Below are 14062 nucleotides of genomic sequence, written 5' to 3' on the forward strand. Positions count from 1 at the left end.
TTAAAAAAAATTGGGAATGATGATGCATGAGATTGTTTTTATAAGCTAATGTTTTAAATTTTTCAAACTTAGATATAAAAAAATCAGCAATGAATTGGGGGCTGGGCATGATAGGACCTTCTCTACAATGAGTTTCTTAAATGCAATGACTATAATTTATTTTTCTCTGTTACTTCCGACCCCAAATACATTGTCAGACATAGAGTGAGCCATTTGAGACTGGAAGTACATATGAAATAAATAAATGAAAGTTTTGCATCTTCTTTATCAACAAATGGAAATATATTTAAATCTGGTTTGGTGTTAATATTGCCCAAACCTGTCATTTATAGTATTGCTCATTTTCAGCATTGTCTTCCTTTCCAATGAAAAATTCCAGTCTTAATTATGCCAATTAATAAAGCTTCTTACATGAATCTTAATAATGCTATTGTTGTGTTCTAAAAACATCATACTTGAGAATATTGATTCATGATTAAGGAATTACAGGTACCAATTAAATAGAGCTTCAGGGGGTTGTTTGAAGCTCTAAGAACCACTACAAATTGCATAGTTTTCCCTGAAATGGCTTACATAATAATTAAAACATAATTTCCAACACAAACAACTACTACCATTATTCCTCTGTCAGAGCTAGTGGTATGCGTATGTACTCAAAGGTATAAATAATAGCAAGAATAGTGTGTTCTTGCTTTCAGTGTGCAAAGTTACCCATTCTCTTAATGCAATTATACATTCAAGAATTTTTGTAGCAGACTGGATTTAAAGGATATAAGTATGATTTCTTTTATTGAATGATACTCTATCTCTAATAAATGTTCTAGTCAATTAAATTCTGTCATGTTAAATAAATATATAAAGGTTTGCATACATACATACACAGAGAGAGAAAGATAGAAAAAGTTGGGTTTTTGGTTTTTTGTTTTTTGGGTTTTTTGTTTTGTTTTGTTTTGTTTTGCCAGTTCTAGGGCTTGCACTCAGGGACTGACCACTGTCCCTGGCTTCTTTTTGCTCAAGGCTAGCACTCTACCACTTAACCCCCAGCACCACTTCCATCTTTATATACACATGTCGTGCTGAGGAATTGAACCCAGGGCTTCATACATATGAAGCAAACACTCTACTACTAAGCCATATTCCCAGTCCCAAGAGACAGAGTTTTAATACTAAAAAATTCTATCAGTCAATTAGTGTTTGGCCTTCTTTTGTTTTATTTTCATTAATACTATAACCAACATGCAGGGCTTAGCTCATTTATTTTGACCAAAATGTCAGTGAATTATTTCATAGCAGTAGATGTTTTGTGATTCAACTTTTCTTTCACTCCTTTGGCCCTTCTTGTAATTTGTTCTCTTTTTCCCTTTTCCTTATTGACCTAACCTGTCTTTTAGATGGTACGTAAATATATAAAGAAAAGTATAAATAAAAGACAGAGATAAATAGTAAGTGCTAGCTGGTTGCATTGAATTATTCTCAGGAATAATTTTTATATTATATTGCAATGTCGTGGGTGATAGCCAGGATGGAACCTTTTCCTCATTAGGATGAATATAATGAGAATGATAAATGGATTTAAATAAAACCTTGGATTTAAATAAAATCTGTTCAGAACACACGGCTCAGGTTTCTAGCTTTGCGCAGGATGGTCTGTTTCATGATGTCATTATCTTTAAATATATTTATTTATTAATCTATCTATATTAGATGAGAGTCTGTCATATGTATTTAATATATGTCTACCACATTCCTTTTAATTCAAGAGATGGTTACATGGCCCAGAAATATTCAGTGAATGTATCATCAGTTTTCCTGTGAGTTCTGGGGAATTTTGAAATGCTAAAGATAATGTGCCCTGTAGCAAAAAGAGGCAGCTGTCTGAGTTGTAGTTTGTGCCATGTATTAGTTTTGTATTGCTGCTATGAGAAGATCATGGGACTTACCACAGCACACATTTCAAGTCTAACAAAGTGTCATTGAGCTACAATCAGTCTGTACTCAGAGTTGTTTCTTCTGGAGACTACAGTGAATAATTCATTTTCTAGGGGTTTCCCAGGTTTTGCAGGCTTTTCTCATGTACTTTGCCTCCATTCACATACCTCTTTAGTATATTTTTGACCATTTCTTTTTTCATGGTCACATGTCTTCTGACCCTGAACTCAGATAAGAAAGTTTCTTTTAAGACTCATCTAACTATATTGGAAGTACATAAACATTCTAGACTTGTCCATGCATCTCAAGTCCCTAGTCATGCCTGCCACATCCTTCTCTGGATTCACATGTTCCAGGAATAAACTATGGGCTCCTTTGTCTACGCAAAGACCACATCACTACTAGTTTGTGGCCTTTGAAAACAGTTCAAATTTTCTGACTCATATGGCTTTTGTTCAATTAATTTTCTGTGCTTTTTTGTACAGATTATTAGAATACCAGCATAAGAAAAATTATGAAAGATTTTTCATAATAAAAATCAAATTGCATTAGTCCTAGGTTTTATAACATTTCGCTATAAAATCCTGAACTCAGGACCTCATTGTTGTAATCAAGTTATCTATCATTTGAGCAGCATCTCTTCCCTCTGTCTCGCCCTCCGCCACCCCCCCCCCCCCACTCATTTTGTTTTTATTTACTTTCAGCTCTGGTCTCGTAATTCTTATTAGTGCAGGAATTGGGCTTCTGTATTTCTATCTCTGCTACTTATGTATCTAAGATTATAGGAACACACCATATCACCTAGATTTTTTGCTGAGATGGGATTCCACCAAAGTTTTGCTTGGAATAGCCCTATTCATCTTGATTTCAGCCTCTCAAGGAATTAACTAATTCCCTATCCTTGGAATCAAGTTTTACTGAAAAAATATTATTTTGTTTCTTAGTAGATAATTAGCCTTGCATATAAATTCTTGCATATAAATTATAGTAGTCTATCATAGGTTCGGATCATATTTTAAATATGTCAGTCAGTATGCTGTGATAAGAAATTTACCATGTTGGTGCTCCATTGCTTGCAACCAAAAGATGATTTAATTTTCAGTTGCAAGATGTATAGAATCTCACCTTATTCTTTGCTACTGATTCCTAATTTTAGCATTGACAGAGAACACAGTCTGCACACTGCCCCTCCTTGCAAAATATGGCAGCTTCCTCTGCAATCCTCAAGTCTTGGGCACTGTGTTGTGTTGTAGATAATCTCTTCAGAGATGTCTCACATCTCCCAGCCACTGGGAACATTAGTTTCTCATGTCCTTCCCTGAAACTTGTCCACACTAGAAATCACCCTCATATGCAGGGCATGCTTTTGCAAGGATACAACTTTTCCTCACACAGCTTAAAGATGGTGATTAGAGCCAGTGGCATACAAAGTCCGCTTTCTCAGTGTAAAATAGCTTATAAGTGCCCTGATTGGAATTGACAGAGCCTCATTTAACAGTCACTCTCAGTCAGTTATCTTTCTTCCTAAAATTGGTGTTCCTGCATCTTAAAACACGTTTCTCCAATGAAACCATGCTAATAAATTTCAACACACAACTTTCCACTTTGGATTCTGTTTCCAAGGATCCCACATGTAAAATATTATGGCAATTTAAATGTTCTTGATTATGGTTTATGTGGTAAAGGTTATATGTGTATTCTATAGCTGTTGATGCAAACTTCTATGGGCAGATTTCATTTTCTCCTGATTTTTATTTTTGATCATTTTTGTCATTTTTATAATTTTTGTTATTTATCAACTTCTAAAGAGGAGTTCTTAAAATCTTTTATCTAATTTTATTCAACTTCTTTCTCTCCATTATAATCTATAAATAACTTCAAACTTTGGAGACTGTACTGTGAATTGCATTTGCATTTAAGAGCTTGTTCCTTAGTCTTGATCCTTTTCATTGCACAGTAATATAAAAAAGATGTTAATGAGTTTCAAAGACAGACTAAACACTTAAAGATATTTTCTGGGGCTGGGAATGTGGCTTAGTGGTAGAGAGCATGCCTCATATACATGAGCCTTGGGTTCAATTCCTCAGCACCACATAAACAGCAAAACCTGGAAGTGGCACTGTGGCTCAAGTGGTAGAGTGCTAGCCTTGAGCAAAAGGAAGCCAGGGACAGTGTTCAGGCCCTGAGTTCAAGCCCCAGAACTGGCAAAAAAAAAAAAAAAAGAAAGATATTTTCTCTCCCCCATATATGTTGTCAAAATGCTCCCCTAAGACCAGTCTTTTGTGGATCAGTTCTTACTCTGCTGCTCTAATGGAGAAGGAATGGTGAAGTTTCACTACCCACATAGAATGGCAATGTTCAATCTGGTTAAGAAGTAAGTAACTCAGGCCAAATTTGACACTGTTGAGAGTAACATTATGGAGGTGGTCATCAGAGGTATAGTTATCCAGCTTACCTCTCAAATATTATTAACAGACAAAGGACATGCTCTTTCTGAACATTAGCAGCCTGAGACTTTGTAATTCGGGTCATAGTAAGGAATAATTACAAAAGGAATAATTAACAAATTATAATATATAATATAATATATAAAATATGATTTTATGGTATAATTATCATGATATATAAATTATAATAAATAAATAGAATAAGAATCATTAAAATAAAGTCAGGAATAATTAGAATAAAAGTCTGGAAGGCCTTTCTATGGAACTGTGAAGACATGTGGTACCCAGATCTTCTTGAGAGCAAAGGCTAGTGTGGGCCATCATCTCAACAGTAAGCACACAAGACATTGTGTGTACACACAAAATTACTTCCCACTGGCATAAAAATGAACAGAGATCATTTCATAATAAACTATTATTCTGCTTAGTAGGATTTAATCAGAGCAAAGAATCTCCTTGTAAAATTCATTTTTTCAGGAAGGATTACCAATAAATGTTCAGTATCTATGATTGTACCTTCTCTTTTGAAGTGAGGGGAAGCTGACATAGAAATAAGTCAGAGTGTTACAGAATTCCATATTCGTCTAAGGTTGACCTTTTTCCATGATTTTATTTTGTTTTAACTTTTTAGTGACATCACCTTAAGAACACACACACACACACACACACACACACACACACACACACACACACACACAAATAAGCTTCTGAAAAAGAACAAGATTCCCAATTTGGGAATCAAACGTAAGAGTCATGTCACAATTCCCATTATTCTCTTCTTATTCTACCCAAATTGTATAGCTAGGAATTCTTTCTTATTTCTCTGTAGTGAAAATCCAACCATATTTCTTTATGCTACAAAATGAGGAAGAACACACAGAGTAGAAGTAAATTTACAGATGTTTTAGTTCAGTGGTTCAAAATCAGGAGTGATTTTAACCAATTTGTGGCATTTTTGGTTGCCATAACTGGGAACTTGTGACACCTAGTGGAAAGAGCCTGCAGATGTGGCTCAACGTGCTAAATTGCATGTTTAAACCATCTGCCACTAACAATTACCCAGTCCAATGGGCAGTAATGCTAAGACTGAACACAAGCTAATCAAATTTAATAAAATTATACTGACCTCACCTTGCAAAATGGTTAAGGACACACAATTTGACACATGAAAGTCAGAGATTTTAACATTCATCTGATGGTCAATAATCCTCTGATGAAGAGAAGAAGCAGCTTGTAACACAGAAAGTTAGAAGTGATTGTGCAAATTTCAGTTCTATTTTCCTCTAGAAAGAAAGAAATGGATAAGGTGTGAATCTACTTCATTCCCATAGAAAAGGCTCCATGCAGGTCCCAACCTGTACAGTTATGGATGTTCTCTGGACACTCATTCTATCACACCAACCACCAATCACCCATCAAGATGGATTCAGCTTCTTAAATTTATGACAGGGAAGATTGCTTTACTTTTATATCTAATGATGACCTAAAAATAGTTTTGAAGTTATTGCCCGATCTGTTTAACAATATCAGTAGTCAATTCTATATGCAGTCTACCTGGTCCCTGCCCCTAAAAGTTTATAGTCTCACTAATTTTCTTTTTGTAGATGTAGACATGACCCAATGTCAACCATTACTTGTTCTTTATGTGCACATTTTCCACAGACTATTAGAGATCAGTAGATGAAACATTGGAAGATATTTTGGAACAGAGAAGTACTTAAAATTTAATTTTCTTGCATTAAAGTCAAAGAATTATCTATGCCTTTCAATCACAACTATCAGTTTTTAATCATGTCACATTTGCTCAGAGAATATTGTGCTGAAATAAATTGCATAGCCTACAGAGAGGTGTCAATTTGTAGGGGACCCACTGAGCAAATCAACTAATGGAGAAGCCCCCATTATATCCTAGAAAATCATGCCAACCTCTAAAGCTAAAGGTGAAAAGTACAGAAATAATGCAATATATCAGAAACTGTGAGATCACAATAAAGTTAAGAGTGAGTTTAAAGCAATGAGTGATTTTTTTAAAAGAATTGTAGTGCTTTTCCAATTAAAGAAAAGACATTTTACTATAAGATCTGATCAATGCTTAATAATTGGGATTCGACTGTAGTTTGAACAAGAAGCAAATGCTGAGATCATAAAGCACTGAATTCCTTTGGCTTAGAACCCAAAAGGAAAAAGCTCAGTAGCTGTCATATTTTAATATTTAGACTCCCCCAAAGACTCCTATGTTAAAGCGACAGAATATGCCACTATTGGGTGGTACTATATATTTTAGAACATTTATCCATATAGTTGAAAGGATGTAGTTTATTGAGGGTACACCATTAAGGAGATATTGGACTCTTCAAGTCCTCTATCCACATATCCCTCCCCTCTCTGATCCTCTCTATTCTTTCTTTCTTTCTTTTTACTTTCTCCTCTCCATAAAGGAGCAGCTTTCATCCATAAACTCCTAACTACAATCTGCTGCCTCCCAGAGGTCAAACAGCAACACTACCAAACAGTGATGGAGTGAAATCAAGAAAACATGAATCCAAATGAAATTTTCATCCTTTTGAAATGCTGACCTCATAATTTTGTCAATAACAGAAAGCTGGCTGACACTATAGTGGGTCTTCAGTACACTTCAGACTCTTACCAGATTAATACTGAGTGACTGCAGAATGGAATTAGTGTGAAGGAGGCTTAATTCTGAAGAAGTGAATAGAAAAGTTGCAGATATAATGAATTTAAATACTTTGATTTTCTTCTTAAATATGTATTCATTGTTGTTGTAGAAGTGATGTACAGTGGGGTTACAGTTATATAAGTCAGGTAATGAGTAGATTTATTTTTGAATCATCTCATTACCCCTTCCCTCACTTCTTCCCAGTTTTCCCTCCTGTTCCCACTTACAAGTTCTCTAGTTCATTTTTCACATAGTGTCTAGTGAGTACCACTGTTGCATTTGTTCACCCATTTGCCCCCCTTTACTATTTCCTCCTTAGCCTCCCCAAATAAACTAGCAAACAAGACAGAGGAGAAAGACAACAAAAACAGCAGAAACAACAACCAGAAATCTCTATGGTTTCCAGGTCTTGGACTTCATTTCTTGGCCATCTAAACACTGATAAATACAAAGACAAAACTTAAGATAAAACATATATATATATATATATATATATATAGAGAGAGAGAGAGAGAGAGAGAGAGAGAGAGTGGGAAGTTCAGAGATGTTTATAAATAAAAAATCTTAAGCAACTAGCATCTACATGAAAGTAATAGGGTGTTTGGAAGGATATTAAAGAGAGCATGTCATTGGATACAGAAAGGATCTGCATTTCAATTCTCCTTTTTCTCCCCCATAATAGTTTCTTATTCCTTTACCTTCACACTTCTCATTTGTATAACTGAAAATCTCATTGTTAAGACTACTACTATCATATAGAGTCTCACACATATGTTGAATCTCAGTAAGTCAGTTTTTGTTATTATTATTATGAAAACTTACTTTATTCCAAGTCATGTTCATGGACTTAACATCCAATCTCCTGCCACATACTCCTCACTATGCTTCCCAGCCATTCCCTGCATTGTAGACAGAGCATACATTTTCCTATACTTTATCATCCTTCTTGCTACTTGACCCATGTTCTAATTTCCCCTAGATATCAATTCAACCTTTTTCTTAGCTGTGTTTTAAGACTTTTCTTCTTTGCTCATTATAGTCCAGGGAAACTTTAAAGGTAGTGATCTTTGCAAATTGACCTAAACTAAAACAAAAGTGCCTGCTTCTTGGTATTATATTTTGCTGTTTGATTTTTGGCTTCCTAGGGAATTACACTACTGCAATCTCCCTTGAATCTGAAATATTGCAGTTAATATATCTGTATATACTTACATACCACACATTGTATTTACTTGTGAGTTTGTAAGCTAAATTGAGCTTCTGCGTGTAAAAGTAAACATGAATCCTTTGTCTTTTTGGGCTTTACTTATTTCACTTACCATAATTTCCCCAAATCTTTCTTTCCAATGGTATAATATCATTTTTTTCTAATGGATGAGTAAAATTCCATTTTGCTTACATACCACAATCTGGGCTGATTCCATACCTTGGCTATGGTGAATAGTGAAGTGAAAAATCAAAGTTCATCAAAATAAAACACCAGAAAGCAGGTTCTTGAAAGGAATGGGGTAAAGTCAAGTGGAAAAGGGCAGATGAATGAAGAGTAGAGTAGGGGAAAATGAAGGCAGTATTCAAAGTATAGCTTACAAAATAAAGAAGAATAAGGGAAGAGGTGAGTAGGGAAATGATGGATAAGAATGTTGAAGGGCCTGGACGGCTTCTCTCTTTCGCTCGGGCCTGTGGCGCCGGCAGGATGTGCAAGTGTTGCGGTCTTCGTACAGCCAGGAAGCTCCGCAGTCACCGACTGGACCAGAAGTGGCATGATAAACAATACAAGAAAGCCCATTTGGGCACAGCCCTGAAGGCCAACCCGTTTGGGGGCGCTTCCCACGCAAAGGGAAATTGTGCTGGAAAAAGTAGGAGTTGAAGCCAAGCAGCCAAATTCTGCTATCAGAAAATGTGTCAGGGTGCAGCTGATCAAGAATGGCAAGAAGATCACAGCCTTTGTGTCCAATAATGGCTGCTTGAATTTTATTGAAGAAAATGATGAAGTTCTGGTTGCCGGATTTGGCCAAAAAGGTCATGCAGTGGGTGACATTCCCGGGGTCCGCTTCAAGGTCGTCAAGGTAGCCAATGTGTCACTTTTGGCTCTATACAAAGGCAAGAAGGAAAGACCAAGATCCTAAATTTTAATGATAAAGACACAATAATAAATGTTCATAGTCCAAAATTTAAAAAAAAAATGTTGAAGGGGTGACATTGATCAATGTTGGGACCTGATGGATCCCTTCTCCTCACTTCTCCGAAGGAGATGCCCAAATGTGGGAGTCTCTAGGACTCCCTTCCCCCTATCTCCTGGCGGAATGCCTGAACTCAAATTATGAAAGACACTCAGCCCTACCCCTCCCACCAGCAGAAGGAATAAGGAGTATCTTCATGGGTTATGCTAAGTTGAAGAAAGGTCACTGATGTCTCCCCTCCCCCTGGTCCCCTCACATTTCAGGAGTGTTGGCGAAGAAGACATCAGAGAGACGCCTGGATGTTTGAATGGATCTCAAAGGATTTAATTGGGAGGGGGTTTATATAGCGGTAATGGTGGGAAAGGAGGGGGGCTGGCCAAAGGGCCACTCATAGGCTAAAGACCGTGTCCATCAGGTGATGTCATGAAACTTCCTTTGTGGGAAGGACAGTCCCTATCATGGTGGCACGCCTGTGTTTGCCTCCCCCAGGGGCGGGGTCTTCTCTTCCGGTTGAGGCTGGAAGGTGGGAGTGGCTAGCTTTTTACACTGTCCCAGGGCTGGGGGAAGGGCAGCGTCTCAGGAGCTCTTGTCGCCCTTCCCCCATTAAGGCCAAAACTGAGTCCCCAACAGATCAAGATACATTGTATTCATAAACTGCTTTGTTAAGTGGTAACTCTTTTGTACACTACTTAAAGATAATAATTTAAGATATCTTGAAAAGAAAAATAATCAAACTATCCCAGGCTATTTGAAACAGACCTCAGAATCTCTGATCTATTGTTTAAACTCCAGACTTTTCATCTTTTATGATGTGTCATTATTTAAAAGTGTATTAATGTATATTTAATAGGTTGATAGACTTCTCTCTACTTTGTACTATAGGCTTATACAAAACATATTGCCAAATAACAAAGAAAACTCACCATAAAAGGGAAGTAAATCTGAAGTATTACTAGTGTGCAAGTGATGTCCGCTTTCTCTTCTCTTGGTCATTTTGAGGAGCTCCATTTCAATGACAGCATATATACTCATTCATAAAACTAAGTGACCTCAAACTCAAGTATACAGGAAAAGCTAACTCTTCTAGTCTGAGTTAGTATGTATTTTGCAATGTCTATTGACTACTGTGCAAATTGGCTAACAGTTTTACTGTGCTGTGAAGTGCACAGTGTATAAAATCCACCAGAGTGCCATTTAGTGGGGCTACTGGGAATCAGCAGATATTACAGCTGACGTATATATGAAATATATATAAGACACAAAGTTTGAGAAATTCTGCCACAGAGACACAGAGAAAAGTCAGAATGTTTGTACTATCATGCTTTTATCAATTATTGTGTAGTACAAATGTAAAATATCTTATTACTTATGAATATGTGTATTTATTTTATAATAATCCCAGCTGTACTCCATCTACTGTTTCTCTTGTCCCTCTTGATTCTAAAGCAGTGTGTACCCATTTCATTATTTTATTTCACACACACACACACAAACTACCTTGATCATATTGATTTTCATTTACTCTTTCAGTTCACTTGAGAAGCATCTGTCCCTAACACAAAGTGACTTGCTTTCCTGTCATTCATTTTGGTTTGTGTTTATAATCATTGTACCAAGGGGTTTCCTGATTATATTTCAGATATGCATACATTATAATTTAGTCAGAATAACCCTTTCTGTTGCTTTACCTTACCCCACTTGCACAACTCATTATTCATCAACAGCTTTCACTAAGATTCGTCAGTTTCATACATAATTGCATGTATTTCAAAATTGTTCTCCATCTATCGTTTTAGTTTCACCCTCATTTCCACCTGTCTGGTTTCCCTAACCAGTCTCATAGTTAAAAATTACACTCTTGAATTATGGCTGCTTCACGGAATTCTAGTACTATATTGAATAAGAGTGCACAGAATAGATGTTCTTACTTGTTCATGACTTTAAGAGACATGATTTCAGTTATTCCTTATTTAATATATTGATTGTAGGTTTGTCATATATGGCCTTTTTATGTTGAAGTAGATTCATTCTATTCCCATTTTCTTCAGAGCATTTATAACAAAAATTGACTTTTGTCCAAGACATTTTCTGCAATTTATATATGTTATTGATTTACATAGGCATTGACATATGCATTCCTGGGATGAAGCCAGTTTCATCATGGTGTGTGATCTTTGTAATTTGTTGTTTATTTCTGTTTGCTTGAATTTTATGGATACTTTTTCATCAATATTTATCAAAGAGATTGATCTATAATTCTCTTTATGTTGTGTCTCTGACATACATTAGAAGAATTAGACAGGTAGATAGTTGTAGAATGACTAAGGTAAATTCATCCTTGACTTTATTAAAAATTACTAACAAGCTGGGTGCTATTGTACTGGCTACTCAAGAGGCTTAGATCAAGGTTACAGTTCAAAGACATACCAGGAAGGAAAGTCTCTGAGATTCTTAACTTCAATTAACCACCAAAAAACTGCAAGTAGAGCTGTGGCTCAAGTGACAGATCACTAGAATAGCCTGAGTAAAAGTTTGATGGACTACACCTAGGCCCTGAGTTTATTCTCAGGTTCAACACACACACACACACACACACACACACACACACACACACACTCACACACCTAATATTTTCCAAGAACCATACAGCTATTTTGGTTTCAAGAGCAATATTCCATGTCCCATGACCAACAACAATAAAAAAGAGCAATATGTATATTTCAGTTATTTCCCTCCTTTACCATCAAGTTCTTTCATTTCTTTTATTATATTAGATTTCACTTTGTAAACTTATTCATTCTAATAAATACATAATGATATTGTTTTTTGTTTCTCCGGGATTTTTGTTTGTTTGTGGAGTTTTTTTTTGTTGACATTACTAAGGTTTGAACTCAGGGACTCACATTCTTGCTCATATTTCTTAACCATGACTAGTGTTCTGCCATGCCTCCACTTTGGCATTTTTCTGGTAGGTGAGTTTCTGCTCAGGCTGGTTTTGAAATGTGATCCTCAGGATCACAGCCTCCTAAAGTTTTAGGATTACACACATGCGACACCCTCACCCAATAATATTGTGATTTTAATGTCCATTTTTCTCCCGACTGTGGCGTCATCTTCTTTTGTAAATGGTTATTGTCCATTTGGATAGCTTCCTAAGGTATGCCATGTGTGGAGGAGTATTTTTTTGTTGATGATCTGTAGGAGTGCCATGTATTTTAGTAATATGTATCCCAAGCCAGACAAATATACATATATGTATTTTATGAATGTTTTGATCTAAAGTTTCTCTTTTTCCCTTCTTAATGCTACTTTTTTTTTTTTTTTGGCCAGTCCTGGGCCTTGGACTCAGGGCCTGAGCACTGTCCCTGGCTTCTTTTTGCTCAAGACTAGCACTCTGCCACTTGAGCCACAGCGCCGCTTCTGGCCGTTTTCTGTATATGTGGTGCTGGGGAATCGAACCTAGGGCCTCGTGTATCCGAGGCAGGCACTCTTGCCACTAGGCTATATCCCCAGCCCCATTAATGCTACTTTTTGATGAACCAAAGTATCCATCCAATTTGTTGGAGTTCAGTGGAACTTTTTGATTTTCTGTTTCTTTTGTTTAGTCCTGTTAAATAAAATTTCTAGCAGATAACTGTCTTGAAATAAGTTCTGCACTAGGGCCTAATATATAAAACAAAATGGAGTTATTCATGCTAATACTCCACATCAGCAAGACAAAATTAATTTATCTGATCTTAGAAATCATGGTATAAAAAGAGATAACCACTCAATGTCCCAAGAGGATAGTTTAGCTAGCATGACAAAGAAATGCCCTTTAACTTTTACATGGAATTTTATTGCAAAATGACCAATTTGTTTCTGCTTCTTCAACCTTTTAAATTTAAATTTTACTATTTTACTTCTAAAGTTAGCTTCTGCTTCCCCATTCAAGACATTCATTTTACCCTAGAGCATACATGTAGTGTTTTCATTGTAGAATCACAACTAATAGCCGCTAGATCTTTAATTTCTTTGTAACTTTGTCTTTTGACAAATGACTAATATCTTTACCCATACTAAGTTGACAATGAAGTCCTGGTATTTCCCCTATCAAATTTAGGGTTGCTGTCTATCTTAATTTGGGGTGCAGGTTCTTATTTCTTTTTTTCTTGAACATCTAGTTTTGATGACATTTACTAAAAATCCTTTCCCCTCATCAAATATCATTATTATAGAATTTGCCAAGATCAGCATTTCTCCTTTATGTCAAAACAGAGAGGGTAAATTTCTCTATTAAATGGTTATTATGAAATTCAGCACAAAATGTCATATGGAGACCAGATAGAATTTGAGGTCTACTTAAGGATATAAGCAAGCTAGACTTCACATTAATTTTAAAATTAAGATCAAACTTCATGTATTACTTCTTTGTAATTACTTCTCACTCATACTAGCTACAAGGAATACGTGACTTATTTTATATTACATATTTCTCCCGCAATCAAATATATATATATATATATGCCTATCTGTCTATCTATCTATCTATCTATCTATCTATCTATCTATCTATCTATCTATCTACCTAATCAGAATGTCAGTTTCTAAATGACATTGACTTGAAATTCTCTTATGCTTGTTTCCATGATAATCTGTTCCACTCAACTACAATAGTAGTGTTTGGTAAAATGGAGCCAATCCCTTACCTTGCAGATGTCCTTGGATGTATAACTTCCCAGCCCTTGTTCTTAGTGTCCCCATCCATCAAACGATGAAGTCAGAGGATAGATCTAAAAACACCTTTATGTCTGACATTCTAAGATTCAGCGAGAGAACTGGATGATGTG

The 14062-nt window shown here is 36.0% G+C and overlaps 1 pseudogene; it reads left to right on the plus strand.

The window, feature by feature from the left end:
• Nucleotides 1-8707: 8707 nt before the first annotated feature.
• On the plus strand, nt 8708-9189 carry LOC125361491 (annotated as a pseudogene).
• The last annotated feature ends 4873 nt before the right edge of the window (nt 9190-14062 follow it).

This window comes from Perognathus longimembris, chromosome 13 (assembly GCF_023159225.1).
Source record: "Perognathus longimembris pacificus isolate PPM17 chromosome 13, ASM2315922v1, whole genome shotgun sequence".
Lineage (NCBI taxonomy): Eukaryota > Metazoa > Chordata > Mammalia > Rodentia > Heteromyidae > Perognathus > Perognathus longimembris.